At 42.5% G+C, this 13,819-nt stretch overlaps 1 pseudogene; it reads left to right on the top strand.

Annotated features, from left to right (window-relative positions):
* LOC127421791 (E3 ubiquitin/ISG15 ligase TRIM25-like) overlaps positions 1–13,819 on the top strand; it is a 486,145-nt pseudogene that overhangs the window by 340,967 nt on the left and 131,359 nt on the right.

The raw sequence follows: 13,819 nt of genomic DNA, 5'->3' as shown, positions 1-13,819 counted from the left end.
ATGTACCCTGTAATCGACCCCATTCTGCTGAATTACTTACAAGTGCTATCCCCCATCAGACATTTTTGCATCAATACAAGCATGTTCACCATTCCCTGTGGTGCTACTGATAGCATATCACAAGAACAATTTCTTTGAAATGGGTTCTGGTACCATGCAAACCAGGAAATAATCACATTCACATGAACAATAGTGAGCACAATTCTGAGGTTATATTTTTGCTCCAAAATAAATTTTTTACTTCATTGACGGTTAGGATTAGGGTTTGGGTTATGGGAATGAAATATGCATTACTGTTGACATCATTAGATCACTTACATTTAAAACTATAACTCACTTTTGGCAACACCCTATTTCACCTGGAAACTGGTCAACAACACTTCCTTTGAGTAATGTTTTTTGCTAAGCACAGACCGATTTCAGCAGCAGTACATTCGACCTCCTGTCGCTGAATTCACAGTGTGATTAGTCTAGTTTTATTTGTTAAGTGAACTATGGTGATGCACAAATTGGGTTTTAAAGGAAGATGTTGATGTTTAATTTGGATTAGGCTCAGAAGCAAGAAATATTCACAATTGTATGTACATAACAAGAAAGTCTACACCATTTCATGCTTTTAACAAGCACTCCCAAAAACATGTCACTGGTAAAACATCTGCTATTACATAATGAAATTTGTTACTTTTGAATGGACGTCATGTAAATAGAAAAATATTCTTGTCTGCAAAATGGTGTAGTGGTGGCATGAGTGAATAACTGCTGAAACTAACATTAGTCTGGCTGCAGACATGCACTTAAGAATTGATTACACTAATTCAGAATAAGGCATGAAGATTGAAAAATCACCTTTGTGACTGATCATATTTTTGTTTTGTAATTCAGATATTTGACAGTGATTTAAATAGAAACTGCATGTCTGTGGGATATAAATACTGTTTCAGGAAGTGAAGCAGAAATTAGGAAATGGTAGCCTGGCAAAATTAGTCTGTTTACTGCTTTGTCAACAGTTTTTAATATTATTAATTTAATTTAATTTTTTTAACTTTGTGACTGTCATAGAAACAACAGTGAAATTTACATGAATATGCAAAGAGTATGTGTGAACAATTATGGAACCATGCAGAGTAAATAAACCTTTTGTTTCACAATAGGTTTCTGAACAATGCAAAACAATAATGACCACAAATGCTACATGCAAAGACTCTATTGTCTATAACAACAAATACTATTGATGCGACTTATGACATTTTTTTTTTTTTTTTATCCATACAGACCAATATTCTGCAAGCTAAACATGTTTTTCCGAATCAGAAATCAGAAATGAACAGAGAGGTCAAGTTTTCACTGAACACATGAGATGCAGCCATTCAGAATTAATCAGAATTGGTCTATATTCCAATTATTAATGAGAAACGTAAACATGTTAACCTAATTAAGCCAATATTCCAGTTTCAAGAAATCCAAAAGAGAAAGCAGCATATGCCTGTATTAATCATAATATTTGATCATGTAACCACCCTATTTGAGTATCTACTGTAAAATAATGTTTTTCATATCTGCACATGGGTCAATGACTTGAGACAATGACATAAGTTTTTTGTCCTGATCTATTAAGTTTTTCTGAATTTGAAGTCACATAGATTTTTTTCCCCTTTTTTTCTGGGGTATAAAGTAAAAAATGCCTAAGTGGTGTAACTGTCAGGAGACAGTTCAAAATAAATGTAAGTCTTTAAGTCTAAATTCATGAAAAGAAATGTTAGCATAAGTAGTTTAAATAATCATTTGATAAAATAATCATAATAATAATTTCTTTAAAATATAAATAATAATAATAATAAAAAAAGGCAAGCAGATCAAGGTGGTGTAGCCAACAGACAGGTAGTCACTTTGTTGTCATGTGACAAGAAATGCATAAACCATAAATGTCAATTATCTATTTTGACATTTTCATGAACAGGCACATTTTGTTCAGGTCAACTATAACCTGTAGACAGCTTTTTGATATTTGTGACTCAAAATTTTATTCCTTGATAAATATGTTTGAAAATGTTTTTGAATGTAATGTTTAAGTTGTGTACACTCACGAGTATTCAAGTTGCAAGGAAAGTATTTTAATACCATTTACTTGATGGTTACACCACATGACATTTTAAAGTTTTGTTTTGTGATATTGTTAAAACATTTTTTAAAACATTTACATTTAGTAGACTCTTTCATCCAAAGTGACAAATGAGGAGAATAAGCAATTTGTCATACCAAATTCAACAATATCTTTAGTATTACCTGTCAAGTTGCAATAGTAGCTAGAGTAGTAAAGAAGTTAGAAGAGATGAAAGAGACAAAGAAATATTTTTTTATACTAAAAATTATATCAAAAGTGTATGAAACCAATATGAATACAAAATAATACATTTCTACGAAATGGCACATGTAGCACAGTAGATTCTAAAAGATTTCTCCTTTTTATCATCTCGGATAACCTTATTTGTCAATGAACCAAATACAAAAGTTAACAAGTAACTCTGGGTGTAGGGGTGTGAATCTTTGGGTTGAAAGCAAATTGATTAGATTCACAATTCTTTTTTATTATTATTCAAAACTTTGTTTTCTTTTTTTTTTTCTGCAAATTCAGAACGATTAAATTTGATTCTATACAAATAAAACTATTGATTCTGTATTTTTTTCAATGCATTTATAGTATTCTTTAAAGGAGTCAAGTCATGAGGAATACAATTTTCCTTGATATTTTGACATATAAGAGGTTTTTCTACTATAAAAACATACTGTCAATTTCAGAACTCAAAACTTAATCCCCAATGCAATAAAAGCATTTATTGAAACCAAGCTGCAAAAACGCCTCGTTCTCTACTTCCGTGACTACCTTTCATCACTAGGTGTACATTAATTCATGACCATCTCTACAGCGAAAAACATCAATCCTTACTTAAAATCATCACACGACCCATGGCCCTGCCCACTGGTGCTTCAGTTCGTACTCAGAGAGAACCAGCAGGACCTGCTGTGGCTTTACTATTCCTGAACACCAAATGGGACCCATCTGGACTATTTTCGATTATTTTTGTATATATTCATGCACTAGATAGACATCTTTGCTTATGTTTGTCAAGTTACAACTCTTCGGTTTCATTCAGCTGCTCTGCCTCTTGTTGTTTTGAGCACAAACGTATCATGGGCATATTCTTTCGCCCATCTGTGCTATTTTTAATTGAAAGGTGACCACAGCTGTCTCCAGTTCTTATCCACTTTGATTGTATGGAGAAGAGCAGTTTACACATTTTGCTAGACATATAGACTTTCTTTGTGGTCCACACATAAAACAAAGTAAAACAGGTTGAAACTACATAAGGGTTAGTAAATCATGACAATTTTCATTTCTGGGTGACCTGTTAAAATACTATAAAAGTTAAGTGTCACATTCAACATTTTCCCAAAGCCCTTTCAAAGTTGTCTAAAATAGCTAGGCTCTTAAATGATGGCTTTCTGACATTTTCATTGAGATTGGGTGAATTCTTTCTTTAATAAATGTTAGTCACCATTTCATTACATCTTTTTCCATAGAATTTAAGTGAATGGTGACTGAGGCTGTCATTCATGTTAATTCAATCGAACTGTGTACCCAATTAAATTAATTCACTTTGAATTTGTAAAAATAGATTTTGAATCAAAAACCACAGAATCAACTTTGTTCATGATTCGCTGTCACACCCCTAGTTCCCCACAGTTATGTGGCAAGGTGTTGTCAAAGTTTGGTTTTATGCACAGGTATAAATTAAACGTACTTACCAGACATGTTATAAACAGTGCCGATGGATCTTCACGGAGGAACAAGGGAAGGCCTTCCAGGACTGGTTTCTTTCTGTGAGTCACAATATTTGAGATCTGCAAAACAGGTGCCAAATAAAAAGATTTTCTTAAAGATTTGTGACTTAGTGTTGCTATTTGTTGTGACTGAAACCAGTGTGTTTCAATCCTGGTCATAATGCTCCACAGCACTGTACATTCTGGACAATTTTGCAGGTATACTACACACTTAAAAGTCATGGAGCCTCCACTAATGAGCCAATGAATCAAATTACATGTTTTAAATAAGGAATCCTTTCACAATGTGCAGTGATATGGTATTCTTAGTCCAGGATTGAGAACCACTGCCAGAGGCTAGCAGTCAGAGACTCGAGGAATACAGTTGTCTGTCATCTTCCTTTTAAACATGCCCCAAGAAAGTGATCTTTTCTGCACATGATATACCAAAGGGCTCTCTCTCTCTCTCTCTAGAAATCTATACTTTCTACAATTTAGAGGTAACTTTGGCACATGATTGTCATTAACAGGCTACCTGCTGATCAAGCTTGTTAAGATCTTCCATCTCTTATCCAAAAGCCCCTTTTCTTGCTCTGTCAGCTTGAGGAGTTGCGGGGTGTGATTGTGTATTGTGTTGCGTTTAAAATCATTACATATCTGTTGACAGATAAAATAAAAAAACAGGTCTTGGCTGTAAGATTGAGCTTCACTACCTACAAACAACACAAAAAATAATCTCAATTAAAAGTCATCTATAGAAGCAAATTATTCCTATTGTAATTATTATTATTATTATTTTATTTTTTATTTTATTTATTTTTTTACCTCATTTGGGAGAAACAGGGCAGGCCATTGTTCCAGCACTTCAAACACAATTGGCCCCACTTCCACAATCTCCTTTCGTCGAAGAGAAAAATGTCAGGCTCATTTTCTGACTGATGAGCATTGCATTCTTAGTCCTCTTCTTTAGTTCCTCTACCAAGATTAGCCTTTCCTCCCCCAGAGTATTATCGGACTGGCCTTCAGGATGATCTGGCAAGTAATTAACCTCTCCTCGTTTGGGGGAGCATCAACACTTTCTGTGACCTGTTCTGTGTTTTCTACAGGTTCACGTGATGAAGTCCCAGCTTCAAGATCAGTATTTAACTCCAGCTCTGTGTCATCCAACTCGTTGTCGAATTCCTTACTTTATAATCTGAAGTCTTTAATGGTGTGATTTTTATGTTTTATTGTTCCATGACTGCTAAAGCTTGAAAGTTTGTTAGTTTTGAATCCACATCTTTGAAAGTTTCTTTATTTCTTAGATGTTGTCCAAGGTGTAAGAAGAATTGGGTTTCATTGTAGATCTCGTTGAAGTCACACAAAAAAGTTGAATTTTCTTGTTCTCTTCTGCTCCTTTTTGTGTACCCTTGAGAGATGTGATTTGAGTGAGCTTGGGGTTTGGGGGAGTTGTTGTCTGTTACTGTAGACTGTTCTTTACTGTTACTGTAGACTGTTCTTTACCATTACTGTAGACTGCATAATCTACGTATAGAGAGCTGCGGAACTGCAGCTGTACATATCGTAAATGGGCTATTCCTATAAAGTCTGGTGACATTCTGGCTTTGTAACTTTTGAAAAATAAAACATACTTTTACAAGTTTCTCTGTGTTTCATCATTACATATTAAAGATTGTATTAGTCATACTGGTCAAGCTAAATTAGTAAACAATTCAGAGGTCCATTTAGTTAATTGGGCAGCATCAGGGTTGGCAATAACAGGGTGGACATTCAGTGGATAAATGAGCCACTACATGATCTGTGATTGATATCTAGGAAACATATTTGTAAACTAATATTTATGATTTTATTTCTGTTAACATAAATACTGTATATTGAAATTTTAAATTATATTAATTTCCCATATATCTTCCCATAATAGGGTGGACATGTTATGCTTGACCACATATGACTAACACCACAAAATAAAGCAAAACAATAGAGTTCCCTATCTGTCACTCACTCGACGTTGTGTTGATGTAGTGACACTAGGGGTCACTCTTGGGAGCCCGAAACACCTCTGGTCTTTGAAAAAAGGCCAATGAGAATTGGCAAGTGGTATTTGCATACAACTCCCCCAAACATACGGGTATAAAAGGAGCTGGTATTCAACCACTCATTCAGATTTTCTCTTCGGAGCCGAACGGTCGATGCTCACTGAGCTGAATTCTCACAGCTGTTCATTCACCCCTGGGCACTTCGACAGAAATAAAAGAGTATATTCTAAAAAAAAAAAGAGTATATTTCTCTAAAAGAGCGGCACACACGGAGCGTCTTTTTAAAGATGCCCTTCCATTTGTGTGTTATTCCTGGTTGCGGTCATTATCTCTCGCCTTCTGACTGTCACGATCACTGTCTTTCGTGTCTGGGTGCTACCCACATGGAGACAGCATTCGTGGGTGGGTCATGTACTCATTGTGAGAACATGACTGTGGCAACGTTGCTGTCACGGCTTGCCTTCGTAAGAAAGCAAGCCACCCCAGCGGCTCCCCGCCTCGGTCCTTCTACCGACGTGTATGAAGTCAGCATGGCTAGCACTGGGGGCGATTTGGGGACCTCAATGGGACCACCTCCACTGGGTATCCCCCCACGGACCTCCCATTCCCCAGCACACTCGTCTGCCCCGATCGGGCTTCCAGATGAGTCCGCCGGCTCGTCTCACGGCGAGTTCGACCTCTTGTTCGGAGCCTGCGAAGGTGATGAGCTCTCAAGTGCAGCATCGGAGAGTGGGCTCATCTAGTCGGATGCGGAAGCCTCAGCTGGGCTTCCCCCCTAGGGTAAGGTCGCCCAGTCACAGGCTGATGCGGAGATGAAGGACATGCTTTCCCGGGCAGCCATGAGCATCGGGCTAGAGTGGAACCCTCCACTCTCCCCTGAACCCTCATGGCTCGATGATTGGTTCCTGGGCCCGCGGCGCCGCTCACAACCATGCCCCGCCCCAGTTCCTTTCTTATTGGAAGTGCACGAGGAGCTGACAAGGTCGTGGGAGGCACCTTTTACTGCCCGGTCCCAATCTTTCACCTCCCCCGCCCTCACTAACCTCAATGGTGGGGTAGCCAATGGGTATTCGGGGACCCCCCCGGCGCGGTCTCTCGGGCGGGCGATGTCCACCTTGGTGGTCCAGGAGCGCCACCTTTGGCTCAACCTGGTCAAGATGTGAGAGGCCGACAAGGCACGGTTCCTTGGTTCCCCATTTCCCAGGTTGGCCTATTCAGCAACACCTTTGAGGACTTTGCCCAGCAGTTCTCGGCGGTGAAGCAGCAGACGGAAGCTATCCAACACATCCTGCCCAGCGCAGCTCAAGATTCCGCACCCCGTCTGCTCATTGCCAAAGGCGTCACCCTGCAGTGACTGCACCGGCTCCGCTGCAGCCCGCCCCTGCGGCCCGGCCCCTGTGTGGAGCCCATCGCAGGAAGCAGACACCACCCATCTCACGGCCGACCGCCAAGAACCCGAGAAATTCTTCGCAGCACCCCTGAGATGGGTGACCTAAGGGTGAGGAAACCCGCTGCTCTGTAGCTGGTAAGCAGACCACTCCATCCCCCGGTGGAGGGCCGGGAGGAGAATCTTTTGTTACCTTTTCATTTAATTTCACCGCATGCCCAAGTGGCTGTGGTACCCAGGAGTTCAGCAAAAGAGCAGTTTCCTTGTTCCCTGGGTCACATACCCAGTGCACACGGCCATCATCACGACCACCGTCCACCATTCCATTTCGGCAGGTTTCGCGCTCCAGCGGCGTTCTCCCCACCCCTGCGCGCCCAGCTGTGGCACAAATTCACCCCCGATGTGACGGTCTCCATGGGTCATGAGGAGAGGCTTCTTCCTTCCCCATCCCAGGCTGTTCCGGGGGTGGTCACAATGAGCCAGGTAAATGCTTCGATGTCCCTGAACTCATTACGGCCACGGCACGACGTGGCGCCTCAGGCTCTGCCCCGCCGTGAGGCCCCACCCGCCGGTACGTCCGACAAGATTGTCCCCTTGGTCCACCTCGCCCGGAGCTTGGACGCGTGGCTTGCACTTTCCAACCCGTCACGATGGCTGGTCCGGACCGTCCGACTCGGCTACACGATTCAGTTTGCCAGGCGTCCGCCCAGGTTCAGAGGCATCCACTTCACCTCGGTGAAGGGCGAGAACGGCGCTACCTTGCGCGCGGAAATCACTACCCTCCTACGGAAGGGTGTGATAGAGCCTGTCCCTCCGGCAGAGATGAAGAAGGGGTTTTTCAGCCCCTACTTTACATTGTACCTTACATTGTACCGATGAAAGGCGTTGGGTTGCGGCCAATCTTGGACCTGCGAGTACTGAACCGGGCTTTACACAGACTCCCGTTCAAGATGCTGACGCAAAAACGCATTCTAGCGAGCATCCAGAATCAAGATTGGTTCGCTGCGGTAGACTTGAAGGACGTGTACTTCCACATCTCGATTCTACCTCGACACAGACCCTTCCTGCGGTTTGCATCTGAGGGTCGGGCATATCAGTAAAAGGTCCTCCCTTTCGGCCTGTCCTTGTCCCCTCGCGTCTTCATGATGGTTCCAGAGGCAGCCCTTGCCCTGTTAAGGGAAGTGGGCATTCCCATCCTCAACTATCTATATGACTGGCTAATCCTAGCTCACTCTCGGGATGTGTTGTGTGCACACATGGACCTGGTGCTCTCGCACCTCAGTTGACTAGGGCTTCGGGCCAACTGGGAAAAGAGCAAGCTCCTCCCTTTTCAGAGAATCTCTTTTCTCAGCAGTCGGTGCTGACCTGTTTGAAGGCGTTCAGACAGAAGACAGCGGTTCCACTGAGACTGTTTCAGAGGCTCCTGGGGCATATGGCATCCTCAGCAGTGGCCACTCCACTTGGGTTGATGCATATGAGACCACTTCAGCACTGGCTCCAGACTCGAGTCCCGAGATGGGCATGGCGCTGCGGGACACATCGCGTGGCCATCACGCCGGTCTGTTGCCGCCTCTTTAGCCCTTGGATCGACCTCACATTTCTACGGGCAGGCGTTCCCCTAGAGCAGGTCTCCAGGCGCGTCGTGGTTACGATAGATGCCTCCAAAATGGGCTGGGGCGCTGTATGCAGTGGGCACGCAGCCACCAGCTCCTGGACGGGCCCACGGCTACGTTGGAACATCAACTGCCTCGAGTTGTTGGAAATTCTGCTCGCCCTGCGGAGGTTTCGGCCGTTGATCCAGGGAAAGCAAGTGTTACTTCGGACAGACAACGGCAATGGTGGCATACATCAACCGTCAGCGACACGCTGTCACAACAGGTTACCCTCAGGGGAGAGTGGAGACTCCACCCTCAGGTGGTCCAGCTGGTTTGGAGTCGATTCATGCAGGCACAAGTAGACCTGTTCGCTCCCCGAGAATCCTCCCACTGGCCGCTCTGTTACGCCCTGACGAGGCACCTCTCGGTATAGACGCGCTGGCACACAGCTGGCCCCCTGGACTATGCAAATATGCGCTTCCCCCAGTGAGCCTACTTGCACAGACCCTGTGCAAGGTCAGGGAGGACGAGGAGCAGGTCGTCCTAGTAGCACCCTACTAGCCCACCCAAATGTGGTTCTCGGACCTCATGCTCCTTGCAACAACCCCCCCCCCCCCGGCAAATTCCCCTGAGGAAGGACCTTCTTTCTCAGGGACGGGGCACCATCTGGCACCTGCGACCAGACCTCTGGAATCTCCATGTCTGGCCCCTGGATGGGACGTGGAAGACTTAAGTGGCCTACCACCCACGGTGGTAGACATGATCACTCAGGCTAGGGCTCCCTCTACAAGGCGCCTGTATGCCTTGAAGTGGCATCTGTTCGCTAAGTGGTGTTCTTCCCGACGCAAAGACCCCAGAGATGCGCGGTCGGATCGGTGCTTTCCTTCCTGCAATAGAGGTTGGAGGGGTGGCTGTCCCCCTCCACCTTGAAGGTGTATATAGCCGCTATAGCGGCACACCACGACACCATGGACGGTAAGTCCTTAGGGAAGCAGGACCTGATCATCAGGTTTTTGAGAGGCGCCAGGAAGTTGAATCTCTCCAGACCGCGCCTCATTCCCTCATGGGACCTCTCTGTAGTTCTTCAGGTTCTACAGGGAGCCCCTTTGAGCCCCTGGAGTCAGCTGAGCTTAAGGCACACTCTTTAAAGACTGCCCTCCTGACTGCGCTCACTTCCATCAAGAAGGTAGGAGACCTGCAAGCATTCTCTGTCAGCAAAACGTGCCTGGAATTTGGTCCGGGCTACTCTTATGTGATCCTGAGACCCCGACCGGGCTATGTGCCCAAGGTTCCCACAACCCCATTTAGGGATCAGGTGGTGAACCTGCAAGCGCTGCCCCAGGAGGAGGCAGACCCAGCCCTGATGTTGCTGTGTCCGGTGCATGCTTTACGCATCTATTTGGATCGCAAGCAGAGCTTTAGAGTCTCTGAGCAGCTCTTTGTCTGCTTTGGTGGACAGTGGAAAGGGAGTGCTGTCTCCAAGCAGAGGATCGTTCACTGGGTCATTGACGCCATAGCAATGGAATATCATGCTCAGGACATGCCGCCCCCGGCAGGGCTACGAGCCCATTCTACCAGGAGTGTAGCGGCCTCCTGGGCCTTGACCAGTGGTGCCTCTCTAACAAACATTTGCAGAGCAGTGGGCTGGGCAACACCCAACACCTTTGCAAGGTTCTACAATCTCCGGGTAGAGCCGGTTTCATCCCGTGTAATGGCAGGCACAAGCAGGCAAGTCTGGGACAGCTGGCCGGGTGTATCGCTTGCGCATAGCACCTTTCACCTTCCCTGAGCTGAAGACGTGAGCTGCTGACTCCCAGAAGTGTTCACAAAGTGTGTTCCCTGGATGACTTCCTCCGAGCCCTGTGGCAGACGAGTTTGCGGAGAGATGTGCTAACTAAGCCCTGCACTGGGGTAGGTGCTCCGCATGTGTTGGTTCCCCGTAGGTGACCCCATGCGATGTATATCTTCCGCTAAATCATTTCCCTGTTGGTAAACTGTGTCTTCCTTGAGGAGAGGCCCCTCTGCCCCAGTCACCATGTTTGTAGAAACTCCTCTCCCCTAGGGTAGGACCTACCATGGGACTTCTCCATATGACATACTTCCGACAAGGCTCAGCTAGACCATGTGACGTATTTCCACTCAAAATCCCCCCCACCCCCCGGGTGGGCTGTGGTCTCTGCGGTGTCTTCCCCTAGGAAGTGACACAGTGCAATAGAAAAGGATTTCAATTATTTAAAATGTAACTTTTAAGCCCACAGAAGTGTGTAACATTTATAAAAAGTCTTTATTCTTTTAACAAGCCTATCAGAATTGTAATCAGGTGAAATTAATATAAATATAATATAAACATAAATACCACACACACTTGTGATGGGGACTTAAATGACACAGAATTGTAGGAATGACCCATGTTTACAGGCGTTCCTGAGTTCTCATTGGATTAGTGTTGTTGTTTTGGCAGTAAATAGTGTTTATCATAAGGGAAATGTAAGAAAATCATGTTTTAACTAAACCTGTACTACTGTACTTTTGCTTTGAATTCATGCAGTAATGCAGTTTTTCTTACCTCTCTCTCTCTTCCAGAACGAGCTCTGATATATGCAATTAAATGTAAATGGCATGTCATGAATTGGTGCATTTACTGGTGTTTTAACATTCAAAGGGTGGGAAACAATTAACATTCACTCGAATGCTATATACAAAATGATCTTGCTTCTGGCAGAAAACACGACAGAAGACTATGCAATACCAAATCTGCAAAAAAAAATAAATAAATATGTAAATAAATCTAGAAAGAAATGTAAAACATTTAAAATAAATAAATAATTTTTTCAACAAGACAGAAATGAGTGTTTATACTTTTATTTCCTTATGTATTATTGTATTGTTTTTCCCCACATTTAAATATTTCCACATTTATTATTTTTTTCATTTATTTATTTATACATTTATTTCCACATTTATTTATTTATTTATACAAGTATTTGTCAACAGTTACTTATTTCCACATTTACATATTTCCACATTTATTTATTTATACATTTCTTTGTCCATATGGTAATGAGGGGGCATGTTTTACTTCAGACATATCAATCCAGAGTGCTGGTGTAGGCAAGGGCGAAGCTTTGAGGCCACAGTGACATCTTGTGGTTTGAGCAAATGAAATGCAAGAGATGGGTGTGGACATGCCTTAGTACAAGTGAAATAGGGAATGAATGACTTAGAGGTGGGCGATATGGCCAAAATGTTTTATCATGGTTTAAGTAATTTAATATCACCGTAACTGTATGTATATAGGGTGACAATACATAATCTTTATCCCAGACATGGCCTTAAAAATGTCCGGTCGGGATTTCTAAAATGTCTGGGATTTGGCTGAAAATCTTGGCAGACATGAACAGAAACCGCAACCTCAACAGATCTGATAACAGACACTTTGAATCCATCCATCCATCCATCCAGGACTTTAAAATGTTGTGGATTAGCGACAGTAATAATGTATATCTTGCTTCGGTTCATAATTCAAAAATATATAATTGGGCCTGTAAGACATTGTAGTAATTATTACAGTGAAAACGTAAGCAAAGCTTTATAATAATAATATTTAATATTATTTTGGGTTGGGTAGGAATGGAGTTATATTATCAAAATTTAAAATCTGCTATTTTCCATACAATTAAAATCACTGTTTTTTTGCTTGGTTTATTAACAAAATAAACATTTAATCTGGATTTGAATTCAGCTCCCCCTGCAAACTAAACGTAAATTATATCTTGTTTTACAGTCATTGGAAGTGCCAGGACTGACTGATGCACCCCTAAAGAATTAGGTGGATGACGGCCCTGTACAGATATGCTTGTATTAAAATTATAATTATTATTATCAAAAAATCATTGTGACATTGTTCCCCTCCTTTCGACGCTCTACACTCCTGGCAGTTATGCACCGCAAGATGATTTGCAAAACCACCATTAAACCTCTTTACAATTATGTAGATTACATATTATGGGAGTAGGGTCTGCGTCTTGCAAGACTACAATACACGCCCACTACAAATTACGCCTACTAGCTACTACAAATTACGCCTCCTGAACTAACATGAAGTGCAGCCAGATAGTGGCTGAGTGGATGACATTCAGTGTCAGAAATTAACTTTTCCTTTAAGGGGCATATGCCCCCTTATATTGATTTCCAGGGGCATTTTTTATCTTTATAAGGGCAATTTTTTTCTAACCTTGTTAAACATATCTGTGTCATCTTTTATGTTGAAATCTTAAATTTAGTAAATAACTCAGAATAATAAAACACTATAGGCTGTTGCCAATCAAATGAAATCAATATCTACAAAAGCTGTCTTTACACTGCATTTGTGGCACAGAAGCTGCATCTGAAGTATATGTAGGTGTATTTACACAGACTGTTTAATGCAGCTGCAGCTCATTTACACAGCAAGTACAATTGCATAATGTTTTTAGATTCATGTTTTAAATATAAATTTTTGAATACAAAATATTTAAAGAGCACCTATATGGTTTTTCAATTACCTTTCATGTAGTGTGTTATATAGCTGTTTGTGAAAGTAAAAAAAGTCTGCAAAGTTTCAAAAATCAAAGTGCATGAAATATGGAGTTATTGACTCCCAAAAGAAAGATCCGATTCTGAACACCTGAAACGAGTCGTTAGTAATTCCAGACTTACTTCCTGTACTAACCTACGTAATTTGGTAACAAAAAACCCACCTCTGGTCTTCATTGGCTGCTCGCGAACAGCTTTGAACCACCCTCAAACACTACACTAAGCGGCAGACCAATCACAACAGACTGGGACATCTGACCAATCAGAGCAGAGCAGGCTTTCTGAAAGGAGGAGTTTAGAATGAATCCTTTAGAACGGATCATTGAACGAGTCGTTTTTGACACTGGGAAAAAAAGGTAATGCTGCAATTTAAATTATGAGCAAATTAAAGTGTTTTTTGACCATGG

Source organism: Myxocyprinus asiaticus, chromosome 31 (assembly GCF_019703515.2).
Source record: "Myxocyprinus asiaticus isolate MX2 ecotype Aquarium Trade chromosome 31, UBuf_Myxa_2, whole genome shotgun sequence".
NCBI classification, from domain to species: domain Eukaryota; kingdom Metazoa; phylum Chordata; class Actinopteri; order Cypriniformes; family Catostomidae; genus Myxocyprinus; species Myxocyprinus asiaticus.
Note: the sequence above shows the minus strand (reverse complement) of the source record. Positions and strands in the feature narration are given on the sequence as shown.